We start from the raw sequence: 13,354 nt of genomic DNA, 5'->3' as shown, positions 1-13,354 counted from the left end.
AAAAAAAAGTCAACTCTTCTATCGCTGGCTCTGAAGTCCAGCTGAGAGCGTGGAAGAAGGCTGTGAGTGACCGTGTAGGCACAGCAGGCTGCCGACTCTTTCATTCCAGGGCAGACATTTCCCTGGATGCTGGGCAAGTCTTGTTTTCTGGAACCTGCTCTTGTTTTATGAAGGCACTGAGGCGATTCTCTTTGAGATTCATTTGAGATTAGACTTGCCGCACGACGCCACAGTGTCCGGGGATGAGACCGCCTTTGATGTGCAAGTGGCCGATTTTACCTTTTCCACTAGATGGCATTAGCCACTTCTGAAGCCAGAAGCTAATTACTAACCACCTTTGTTAGGCTGTCAATTACACCTGTGTGTCTTAAGATGTAATTGGTAATCGACTATCCTGCGTGTTTTAACTCTGGTGCCAGGCACACGGTTACGACATTGGTATCATCTCTCTCCTGGGACGGAAATAGCTGCTGGGAGTCTGAATAGCATGCTAGAATCTCACATTTCAGGCAAGACCTTTGAAAGCAGCATAGCACCCCACGATAAATTTAAACTAAGTATTGCTAGCCCGCCTTACCCTAGGTAGGCAGCAAGCGCGCTCGATAGAGAGGGGAATGAGAGTTTTGTTTTTCTTAGCAGGGGGAGGATTTTTGTTATTTCTTTAGATGGTGTGCTCAAACAGGCAGCAGCAAAACACATCCAGATGTGAGGACGGGTCACCTGTCTTCCTGTAACTGTTATGGGCAAACCGCGTTTTTAAAATTATAAAATATATAATTATAAAATTATAAAATTTATAATTATAAAATTATAAAATTTATAATTATAAAATTATAAATGGAGATCTGCAGTGCCTCGAATGGATACTGTTCAAAACGCTTCTGCGGCGCTTGTCCCTTCAGAGGCTCCGCGGCGCTCCATCAAGGCACAGAGTGTGTGTCGGGTGGTCGTGTGTCTTTCCTGCGTTGGCAGTGGGGGGGGGGGCTCCTGTGGCTGCCTCTGCCATTGCCGCTGCCTGTTCCTAGGCTGCTCTCATCCTTTCTTCCTGTTGATTGGTGTCACCTCGCATGCTTAGGATGTCTGCCTGTCTGCTCGGAGTGTGAACACATTCCTCAGAATGCTGATCGACTCGTTTCACACCAGTGTCAAAATGACTTATTAAATTCTGCACCTCCTGATACGCTGTGGCTGATGTGTTTCTGTCCAAACAGTAAATGACAATAAGCATATGCAGCTGGTGGCCTGGCAAACTCATTTAATTTGATAAAAATGTCACCGCAACATGCTTTAAATCGCTGTCCTTTTCATCATCGCTAATTGCTAGCTATAGACCTTTTTCCTATGCTTGATACAAGTGTTAGAATACCGCTCCTTCCAGCCTGATTAAGAATGAAAAAAAAATGTAGAATTCCTTTTCAGTGGCAGCATTATTTCATCAAGAGATGGATTTTGCTCTTAATTAGCCAACATGCCACAAGGGAAGCTTCAGAGTCACGGGTGTGAAACAGCCTGGAGCAGGAGATCAATCTGAAGGAGAAAATGGCGGCTGGGGAATAATTGGCAGCCCCGGTGAACGTGGGCTGGTTGTAACAGGGACAATATGTTCCCGCGAATATCACAAACCTCTCCCCCTCTCGCTAACTTGGCACATTTCAAACTCAACAAAAGCTGAGCAGCGCTTCCCGTGGTTGCGCGTCTATTGTTTGAGACTTTCTCTCGCAGCTTCGTTGAGGTCTGCTCACATGTCGGCCTGACAGTCTGGGCGCTTCTGACCAGATTAGGGGATTAAGAGGTATGTAAATTAAAAAAATATAGCAATCTTCCAGGAGTCTGAAGCGTATAAACAGCTCTGGATCCAGTCCACACACTGAAAACAAGCAACTTGCTAAACCCGAATGCCGCTCTGAAAAACAGCACACCCCTGTGAATCCCTCATGAGCTGAACAAACAGAACAAAGCAAAGCAAAACAAAACAAAAGAGACCTAGATCGAATAGGAATTGAGTCCATTTACTTGGTTTTATTATCGGCATGGGGGAAAATCACCATGTGAATCTCCACCTTCCACAACAAACCGGTATTTAATTTGACCTGCTGTTTGCTATTCCTTTAAAATGAACTCTGTGTGTAAAATCTGAAAGCTAAGCCATGCCACACCCATCCCACCTCATCAGAGGCTATCTTCCTGGCTTGATGTGTGCCAAATGGGCTGAACCTAGAGACAACATCGACTTCACTGGGTTCTCTTCGCTAATGATGAAACGTTAGCGCTGGACCACTCTCTGTTTGATTTTTGGGGTTGGAAATACATTTCTTCAAGTTGTCAGGGATGAAGACATCACGGTCACTTCCTTGTAAATTCCAAAGGATCTCCCAACCACCTAACTGTAGAATCGCTTTGACTGGCCAAGCTGAATGATACGGTCAGTGGAAGACGCAGGCGATCTACTTTTAGACAAACTCTGCACCAAGTCTTATTCTCCCTCTCAATTTCAGAGGTCCACATCAGTCACGGCACAGTCTCAGGGTGTCACGGGTTGTTTGTTTGTTTTTTTCTTCTCTTTGTGTGAGAGCACTACTCCTGAGGGACAGAAGAAGAAAATATCTTCATGGCGCTTCAGGACAACCCAGTGTAACTCTTCCTGCCTGAATTAAGCAGTATAGACAAGCAACCAAAATAAATGAGGACGATGTCTTAGTCATGTCCTCAGCTCTTCGAGATCAACACTTGGGTGACTTCAAGTGAGAGAGGCCACTCTGGGTCTTCATAAGTATGAGTGTATGCCGTCAGTGTTGCCAGCAACCTAGCAAGTGGTTGGTGCTGTTGGGGCACATGTCCCACATGTGAGGTACCATGGTGGGTACCTGGCTGATGAGGTACATCCTCCCTGGCTGATGAACAGGGCAGAGGGAATCCATCTAGGCTTTCCACCAGGGTAAGACTTCATTTGTTACAGCCGAGACTGCATGGTACAGTGTATTATTTTCCAGTGGGTCTTAGGCCCAGCTCTGTACGGCAACTTAGACTTGCACCATTTTTCATAAGAACCCTGGGCTGTCCAGGTCTGATTGTAAAAGTATCAATCACTTGTAGTAGTATCAATCACTTGGGACATAGACTTTTCTAGAATGATATCATTTCCTGAAACAAGTTCCTAGACATTAGTTTCCCAAAAAATGGATTTTATTTTATGCATATGTGTGTGTGTCTGAGTGTATTATTTGCACCAGGTGTGTGCAGAAGCAAGTGGAGGCCAGAAGATGCCTTGGAAGTGGAGTTACAATTGGTTGTGGGTTCCCACGTGGGTTCTCAGAACTGAACCCAGGTCTTCTGCAAGAGCAGCACTTGAGTTCTTAGCTGCTGAGCCAACTTTCCATCTTGATGGTAGCCTTTACTGGCTACATAAAATACATTTCTTTTCTCCTGAATAAGTAATATTTAAACACCCTTTCTTTTGTAATATTAAAGCAACAAAGTCCCCAATTGGTTTGCCCATACCCAGAGGCATATTACTTCTGAGTGAGGCACCTTCTTGTCCTTCAGAGCTCTTTGGAGGCTGTCAAGATTGTCTAGTGCTATTTGGGTGTTGTTTTGTTTTTAAAAATCTAAATGTAGATGGTTGGTATCTCTTTTGAGTCATCTTGCACCTTGCTGCTTAAACTGAACTGCGTATCTGGGAACTGGTGCATCCTTCTGTGGAGGCCTGAGGAACCCCGTGAATACTTGTAGCCTAGCAGTGGGGGTTGTTTAGTCTTTGCTCCAGAGAGGAGAAAAAGGAGGGTTGGGAGGTTAAATAATTCATTTAAGGTCTTCCAGTTAGGAACCACTGGAACGCAAGCCATGGCAGAGGCTGGGCTGTCTCTAGCATAGGCGTCTCCTGTAGACGGTCAGCTGCCCTTTGAGGCTTCCTTCTATGTCTTTACTCTGCCATCCTTTTTGGGTCGTTTTTGCTCTTGAAGCCACATCAGACTCCATGACACATTCACAAGTGTCCTAATTCCAGGAGCTGGATCTAGCCTGACTCTGAAAGTACCTCAGGATTGGCAAACATTTTACACCAGCATTTGAAACATTTTATGCCGGCCAGGGATGTGGCTTGGTGTTTGAGGGCTTTGTTTTATTTGGCCAACAAAGTGGTTTTGTAGTCACTTGGGCTGTCCTAACCCAAAGAATCTTTGAAAGAGTGTTCCCCAACAGCTTCTGCTCCCCCTATTCGGTATGCAGGCGGGATGTGAGTAACAGTTGCTTGGGGGGGATATACTGCTCCTGTAGAAGTGAAGCCGGAAGGAAAGACATGGGGGCACTGGGTGCCAGGGGGAACTGCTAGCTTTGAGATGGCTCCAGTGTCCAAGGGGGGAAGATGGGCTTCGGGGCCGCCTTAGAAATCAAAAGGCTCCCTCTCCCCTTTAAAGACAGAGTTCCACTATGTAGCTGCACTGGCTTTGAACCTACGCTCCCTCTGTTTCCTTAGACTGGGATTCTCACACCCGACTATGACAAGGTGGGTTTGCTCCCCAGGCACTCCTATTGGCCAGTTCTAACAAAGGTCTGTTCTGAAAAGCAGTGTATTTAACAGTGGTTTGAGAAGCTACCGGTGACTTTTAGTGGGTGAACTAGCTCAGAAAAAAAAAAAAGCTATCGTTAAGAGGCTTTTCTTCCCCATCTTTCTTATCCATGAAACGAACTAATCTTTACATCTTAGTACCAAGATGTGGAATGTCACATGGATGTATTTGGACATAAAAATTTAAAGCCGTTGTTGCCCTAGCTATGTGCCGCAGACACCCCACACTGCCACCCCCGACCACCTGGTTAGTTTTCTGAGCGTTTCTTCTGGAAAGGTTTACAATGGCTGGTTCTTGGTTTGATGTCACATCGATAAATTATAGTGCTTTAAACAGATGCGATCTCGCTGCGTGGAATTCTTCAGGGTAAAGCTTGTGAAAGGTTTCTCCCCCTTCTTGGTTTCATTGTAGTTTTGCTGTTTGGAGGTTTTATGTTGTTCATTTAGCTCCCCGGCTATTGGGGTTTTATAGTCATATTTCCTTTGTTTAATATAATTTCTTTTTTTTCCTTTTAGCTATTTTTGTTAGCATGCCCAGAGGCTTCAGTTATGAGTGGCTGTAAAGTAAAATATATTATGATTATTACAATGATGAAGTATAAGCCTTTAAGAGTCTGCTTATATTGACCCATATTTTCTCTTTCCCCATCTCTCCAAGATACACACAGAGGCGCATTGGAAATGCAATAGAAAAACTGCTGCCAATTTCCAACCAGAAGTTAGAAAAGCAAGCCCAAGTGTACAGCTAGGGAGCTTTGGGCTGGACCAGCTCTTAGCAGAGCCGTGGCTAGAAACCTAGGATTCTATGGCCTGCTTTCCTCCGTGACATGGCAGAAGACGGGCAGGAATGTCCGTTCTGGAGCCTGGCCTTGGCCAACACTGGCTATGTCTCAGTCTTTCCCAAGCCACCCGACTCCCCGCCCTTTAGTTTTCCTGTGTGTGAGGGGATGAATGAGCCCTGAGTGCGAGCACCAAGCAGGCTCCCAGGCACAGGGCAGGGGCTCGGGGTGTGTGATGCGGAGTGGACAGGTCCTCCGCTCTCTCTGTCCCCTCAGGGCTTGCTTTCTGTCTCTGGCCTCCCTGCTTACTGTGGGTGCTGAAGCTACACACATCTTGCTCATGTCGTCCTCGATACCTGCTTCCTTAAAGTAACAACTCTCCAGGTACACCCCTGTCGAACCTGGGTCCTGCTAGATGTCTGGTTCGAAGAGGGACTGATGGCCTCAGCTGCGGGGAGTCATGCTTGTCGTTCCTACAGATGGAGGTTGGAACTGTAAAGCTTTTGTTTTTATTCTGCCGGGCAGGAAAGGCATCGAAGGCTACAGGAATGTCTCCCTAATTGTGGAATATTGGCATCACATCACAACCCATCTCTTTTTAACTGGGGGAGGGAACCTGAAAACTTTCAAGTCATATCCCGAAGTTAGTGTGCGAATCACTCCACTCATCCCAAGCTCCTCTTTTACCCGGGGTGACACAGTGTCCTGCACAATTCTGGGTCTACATCAAGCCTGAGAACAAGACGTAGGGTCTGGAAGGACATAACCAGGTGAGATGAGGTCATACTAGATTGTGTCTGGCCCTAACTCCCACATGCTGATGACCCAGGGAGAAGAGGATTATTGGTACCCAAAGATGGGGTCAGGCCATGTGGAGCAGAGGGAGATGTGACAGCGGTGCCATCTGCAAGCTAAAGAATGACAAGTATTCTGGCAAGTATCGGATGCTGCAAAATGATCCTCCTCCAGAGCCCTCGAACGGAGCAGGGCCCTCTCAACACCTGGACTTAGCCGTCTAGAATTTGGAGAGAAGTAGCCACTCCGTTGGTGGGACCTTGGTGGAGGCTCAGGGTGGGCCCAGCAACAAGAACAATGTTGGAGGGTAAGGCATGGAGACTGCACCTTCAGTTGGAGGGAGGAGGTGTATAGGCTGTGGAGGGGCAATACTAGTTATTTCTAAGGGCAAATGAAGTGCTGAGTGACAAGTTACCTGGGACCAATGGCAATATGCCTCGTTTTCTTTATTGCTAACTTCCTTCTGATCCTCTCTGACGGAAGGTGAGACACGGACGGTCACTGGCCTTCTAAGGTACTACCAGTTTTCTTACAGAGAGAAAACCTACCCTTTCCTACCTGGGTATGCTTTATTTTGTGGGTTTTGATGCTTCACTCATGGAAATGAGAGACCTCCCTTAGGTGGGAACCAGAGCCCCGAGAAACCCTTGGAGACAAAGGGAGGCGACTTTCACTCATTTCCTAGAGGGAGGAAAAGAATTATGTAGCTAATTCGAGACTCTGAGAACAAACTCTTGAAGTACTTGGTATTTTATTTCTGAACATCAAGGAATAGAATTCAGCAAAAGAGGCTATTTTGTGTCCAGATAGAGGCAGCCAGCCCTTACTTGATCATTTGAAATAGCTGAGAATAGCTGTGTTGTCAGCAGTCAGTGAGCAAACATCTCCGGAAAGCCAGTTACAAAGGACGGGCTCTGGATGGGCACCCGAGGAGAAAGGAGCAAGGCCGATCTTAGGATGGTGTGGGCAGAGACAGGCTTGCAAATACGGAATGACAGAAACATCTATGACATGCCACTTGGCTTCACGTGATGGGCAGAGTCCTTTACTGCCCCCAAGGTAGCTTCTGAGACTGGGGCCGCTTTCCAGGTGAGAACAGTAAAACCTGGAAGAGGCATGTGTGACTTGTCTAGCATCCTTCAAATAATAAAGCGATGAGGCGCTTATCGCTGAGTGGGGCCCCGAAGACTCCGCTCTCCACCCGACACAGCTGGGGATGAGCTCAAAGGTTCGACTTTCTGGCCATGAATCTGGTACATCCTAGGTGCTCATTGTGCTACTGAATACGTGACTCACTGCTCAGTTTTGCAGAGGTGGCAAATGACAGCATCTGCTTCACAGAGTTGCTATGGGAATGGCATGGTCTAACGCGAGCAAAGCCTCCAACAGGAAAGGGCAGCCCCACAATATCAGCCTCCTGCACTATGCTTGGCTGGGGGTTACTGGGAGCACACGGCTGCAAGGCGCAGGGAGGCCTCCAGAGTCTCTCGTGGGAGCTATCGCTGCCTCCTGCCCAGTGCTCTGGTCCTGCTGCTGGCACTGGTCGCTTTTGAGATCAGCAGGGAGACGAGTGTGGGAGGAGCTTTGAAACTGTAGAAAAAGAGCAAACAGCAATGGAACGACCTTCGTATAGCCCTGGTCTAAGCGGGACTTAGGGTTTCAGCTGGTCTGCCGAAGCGTATTCCACCTTAGCGTGTGGTAGACAGGCTTTACTTCCTAGGGCAGGGGTCGAGGGGTGTGGCTAACTTCCCACAGCAGAAGGTGGTTGAGAGAAGCAATGACTTCTTGCTAAGACTAATGCTGTTTTGTATCTGCCAAGTAGTTGGAACACTTGACCTTGGATAACTTAAACACAAACATGCTGGCAAAGCTGAGTGTAAAAAAAAAAATAATCACTTTACATGAAGGCAGTCTTGTCTGGTGCTAGAAATGGTCTAAAGCTACTTGAACTAGTGATGTTTTGAGATGCAGAGCCTGGAGCTTCAAGCTGTGCTCGGCTAGTATCTAAAAAACTTTGGTTTTTTTTTGAACCTGTAAACTTTGGTTCAGATCTCACCTTCTTCAGGACGCTTTGACTCTCTTGGGGTCCCCCCTCCTTACTTGCAGCACATTTGTTTTAGTGCCCAGTGTTTTGGTCTTTTGGGGGACGCTCCCCTTCTTAGGCTCTTGTCCACTGTTTCCTAGTGCCACAGACCCCCCCCCCCCACAAGCGTGGGCATTACCCGGCGAGGGGACATGGGAACAAAACGGGGAGATGAAGGTCACTCACAGCAGTAGTCTTGTTTCATAATTTTGCATCAAGCAGACTTTGGCTAAATGTATTTGAGTTCAAAACTCAATTTATTGCCAATGCGGGCCCTCTGTGTAACAACGGTTTTACACAAAAAAACTTCCTTTCTCCATCCACAGCTAGGAAAACCACAGAACCCAGGTGGCTCACTTTGCTTTCTTGGCAGTGGGAAGTGAAGCCAATGTGGCTGGTTTGAGTATAAGAGAACAAAAAGGTGCTGGCCCATCTACCCTCCAAGAAAGATGAGTGGTCAGTGGGGCTTAGGCCTGGCCTCTGAGACAGAGGCCAGGCTCCGGGAGAGGCTCACCGGCAGTGCCAATAGCTCCCAACCTTCTCTGCCTCGATGATGAAAGTGATCTTCTAAAGCTTTTGGGCAGCTTTGAGATAATTCCAGAGTCGAGAAAAGATGTCAAGGGTAGAAAATGACCTTCTTTTGTTTCCTTCAAAGCTTTTTTTGTTGTTTTGGAAGATACAGCATTCCAAATCAGAGTAGGCAGGCTGTGAACTTCTAGGCTTTGTTTGCCATTTCTGGTCTGTGCAGAACAGCATCCTGGCTCTGTATTGGCAACATCAGCCCTTGCCTTAACTCAAGCCAAGGCACAGCCCCGAGCCGGGCTGACAGGCACAATGAGTGGTGGGCAAGGATAGTTATTTGTTAGCAGGAGGGCTCGGAGCACACAACTCTCCTGCTTACACAGGACAGTGATGGAAATTTGTCTTGGGAGAGCATTCTGCGCCCTGCACGCAGCTTCTTGTCGACTGGTCAGCTACTGCCGGGTTCCTTGAGGGAGACTGAACGGATGAAACCTGAGTGGTGCCTTGAATCCCCCAGAGCCCAAGTCACTATAGGGGAGGCCTACAAGGACCGAGGGGCAGGACTATGGAAGACGAGGCACGTCCCTGGGTTCGTGGGTGAAAAGAAAGTGTGTATGTTTGAGAGACACATGCAGGTTAAAGATTCCAGCTTTGCCACTTACCAGTTGAGGGACATAAGGCCTCGCGTAGTCAGCTTTTGAGTTATCTATTTTCCTTTACCAATAAGTGATACTTCACTGCTTGAAGAGTTCACAAGCCTAAAAACTGTATTGCTTAGACCCACCTGCCCCCCTCACCATCCGCTTTGCTCTCCTCCCCTCTCCTGGCTGGCACTACATTCATGTTACCCTACGCGTGCTTTATCCAAGAAGACACATAGAGCATACACTGTTGCCGCCCACCTTCCATTATCCCAAAGGCGTCCTACAATATCTGCTGTCTTACCTTTCCCAGTTCGTAATATGAGACATAAAAACATCATTTCATTTTTTATAGTTGTGTATTATGCCGCTGCATAACATGGTTTATTTAGCCAGCACCCTGTTGTATTGTTCTAGTCTCTTGCTATGAAAAGATAAGATCATGATGGATTAGAGAAATACCCCAGGGATAGAACACTTGTCTGCAATGCACAAAGTCCTTGGGTTAATCCCTAGCATTATAAAAAAAAATTGAAAAACCCACAACGAAAGCCCTATGTATTTAGGTTTGATGTGTGCGTGTATGCCCACAGGGTGCCTTTCCTGGGCCTAAGGAGACTTGCATCTGTCATTTTCATACAGTCGGAACCATGTGCTGCTTAGAGACTGCTGAAGGAATTTGCTCTAATTCAACAGTGGTTGGGATGATGTTATTATCATTAAAACGGCTTGAGAAGAAAGAAAATCTGACTCTCAACATTGAACTGACTGTTAGTACTTCGTGGTCACTGAGAGCAAAGACTCAGATCAGCTGGTGCCCTCTGAAATCCAGCTCCATCTCATCCCAGGCCTCCTCCATTCAGGCCATGGAGTCCGTCCCCTCCCCCGGCTGTCCTCCCTGCTCCCCCCCCCCCCCCCGTCCCCCACACCCTACCTTGGAGCCTCACTCACTAACCCCTGGGAAATGCCCACCTCATCAAGGGGTTGTGAGGATAAACTGAGGCAATGGGTATGTGTATCTCACAGGCAACACACCCAGACAGGGCTGTTCACTGCTGTTAGAGAGAGAGCTTACAGCCTGACTCTGCTTCTGTCTCCAGGTCCTTCGAAGCAGAGCTGTCTCATAGTGGGTCAGCAGTCCCTGGCTGAATGCCGTGTTTGAGAAGCTCCATTTCCCGTCGTCACGGTGAGCACCTCCAGCTAATTCTCCCGGGCCTGGGGCTGCACTTCTAAAACAAATGATTTGATTTCGTCTGTGGACACTGTGGATCACGCAATGGATTGTGTTTCTCTCTTTAAACCTCTGTGCTAAAAGGCTCAGAGCCAAATTTGCTACTTTTCCGACCAGTGTCTAGACCTTGGCCAATGACAACTAGTAACAGACCCTTTCTTGCAAACTTGGCTGTACTATTATAAAGCCTGGGGGGCACTTAAAGCGATCTCAGCAGCTGGATCATACCCCAGGCCAATGGCATCCGCCTGGGTCTGGGACCCAGGTGCCAGGATGCAGAAGAGTCTATGCACAGGCTTCTCAACCCATCTTACCGTTAGCCGAATCATACTCTTCCTGTCCGTAGCTTTTCATGTCAGTGCGTATTACCTCTCTCTGTGTTTCTCTCATTCCCTTCCATGTTCGAAAATAACACGTGGCTTCTTAGGAGCCACCAACATCCTTTCTTGAGGACAAAGAAAACAAGGAAACAGGGAAGGGATTAGGGCTCTCTCGAGGGAGAGAAAACTGTTTATCCGGGCACCATTCATCTGTAGTCAACAAATATTTCTGAAGGGTTTTGGATTTAACTCTGGGTTTTTGGAGATGGGCATTACCCCAGTTTTGATTAGAAATGATTCCTAAGAGTGATTCTTCCTAAGAAATATGCTTTTTATGTTTATGACAACTTTATTTTGTTTCTTTTCTGCCCCAGGGAGAACTTGGCATCACCCAGAGAAGCAATATAACATGTGGGTATGGTAAAGAACCCAGGGACTCACTAGGAGGTGGATTTGGCCCCAGGAAAGTCAAGTATTTATTTGCATGTTGAAGCAAACTAGTGGATGCTGGCTTATGACTCTCATCGCTTGGCGAAGTCCTTTGTCAAATGAAAATGTCTCAGCTGAGTGTATCTGCTGAGACAGCCTGAGGTCCTCCTCCTTACCACAGAGAGCAGCCGACTCCATGGAGGAGGCTGGGGTTCTGGGCAGCGCTGCCCGAGAGTTCCTGTCAACCAGAGAACCTCCATCCTGAGAAGTACAGATCCACTGAGCTCAGAGCTCGCTTTCCCTCTGGCCAAGTCTAGAGGATTCCTGGCTGTGTGCAGAACCCTAGGGAAGGGACGCTAAGACAAGGCGAGGACGGAGGAGCAGAGTCCGGCGCCACAGCGGCAATATGGTTCGCGCAGGATTTGCCTTCTACGAATGAAGCCTGGCAGGAGGAAGATCCTGCAGTCACCAGCATGCATGCAAGGACTGCTCCAGCTCCGGGTCTCACTTCTTCATCAGAAATTCAGATGGCTTCATTTCAAGTGATGGAAACAGTTGTAGCAAAATTCGGAGTGGAGGACAATTTGGGATTTCTCCTCCAAACGCGGAACTCTTCCCAGGCTTGGTCATGTAAGCAGCAGTGGCGGGCAGCATAAGCCACCCAGCAGCAGCGGCCCCACCTGCGAGGTCAGGCACCTTCTCAGCAGGTGTCCTTGCCAAGGTGGGAAAACCTGAAACACTCTCCGGCTGGGTGCAAATATGTGGGAGAAAATTGAATAGTATTTCCCCTCAGGTCCTCCTCGGGAAGCACGCTTTCTCCCAGGTCTCCATTTCGTTTTCATTTTCAGTTCTTCTGTGGTCAGCCTTTACGCTGTTCAAAAATGAAATTAAAACCGAAAGGAGAGGGCCAAAAATGACACGGAAAAGAGGTGGAAATTGGTGGCAGCGCCAGGCTTCCCCAGCAGGAGCCCGAAACTCTGGAACCAACAAGAGTCTGGCGCAACTGCGCAGACCCAGGCCTGAGAGGCAAAGCAGAACCACACAACCACCAGGAGGCCTGCTCCTTAGGGGTGTTCCCGGGAGAGTTCCAACCACAATCCACCCCCCACCCACCCTTGCAGAGACCCTAGAGTGTAATGCCTTCCCTCGGATTAGGAAGGATGTCCACGTTTGGCGGAACAGCTTCTTAAACCAAAAGGCTTTTGATGTGCGTACAAGAACGACAGTGCCTTGGCCTGGCCTCTTGGGAGAGGCCAGTGTTGGCCAGACTTGTTGACCACGGGGATGGGTGGGGTCTTTCAGTGGAACCCAAACAGATCCAGTTACCTCCTAGACGCGAGGGCCAGGGTGGATACTCGGGTTTCTCTCAACAAGGGGAGCACAGCAGAAGCGGCTCCCTGTTAACACCCTGAAAGGCTTGGAGCTGGCGGGCCTTTCCCTGACAGGGTTTGTCTGGCCTGTGTGGCTGGGCGCTGCCAAAAAGCGAGTGCTTGCTTTAACGCTAACGTAAGGAAGTAATTATGACTGGAAACCCGACCTTGGAATGTGGTCTCTTCAGGCCGAGGGGACTGCGGGTGTATCGTGCGGGAGAAAATGGGGGAAGAGAGCCCATCTGTGGGGGAAGGAGGCTGCAGACCTGGTTTGGTCAGTCATGCACGCTAGTGCCCCTTGAAACATCTTGCTTGGTGTCTCTGAGCTTCCCTGGAGAGTCTCAGCCCCTTTCCACCTCAAGAAATTGGCGATAATCAAGTGTGTTATTAATTTGGTGTCATTCTTTCCCCCCATGGTTTATGTAGAAAGGAAGTGGGTTGTGGTAAGAAGTGGGGTGAAACCAAAACACACACACACAAACCCCCTTGGCATCTCTCAGCCAAGCCTCACTTGTCAGGAAGAGCCAATAAAGGACAGCTTGATTTTTCTTTATGCAGCCTGTCTGCAAATGACACTTGAACTAAATATTCCCTTTCATCTTAGTGACAGAAATATGATT

The 13,354-nt window shown here is 48.0% G+C and overlaps 1 long non-coding RNA gene across 1 annotated transcript; it reads left to right on the top strand.

The window, feature by feature from the left end:
• The first annotated feature begins 10,483 nt into the window (after positions 1-10,483).
• Positions 10,484-13,113, top strand: LOC146893940 (uncharacterized). The gene is made up of 2 exons (XR_015002581.2): positions 10,484-10,570; positions 11,310-13,113. It is a non-coding gene; the product is annotated as an uncharacterized LOC146893940 (long non-coding RNA).
• Positions 13,114-13,354: the final 241 nt, after the last annotated feature.

Source organism: Myodes glareolus, chromosome 8, assembly GCF_982192425.1.
Source record: "Myodes glareolus chromosome 8, mMyoGla1.1, whole genome shotgun sequence".
Lineage (NCBI taxonomy): Eukaryota > Metazoa > Chordata > Mammalia > Rodentia > Cricetidae > Myodes > Myodes glareolus.
Note: the sequence above shows the minus strand (reverse complement) of the source record. Positions and strands in the feature narration are given on the sequence as shown.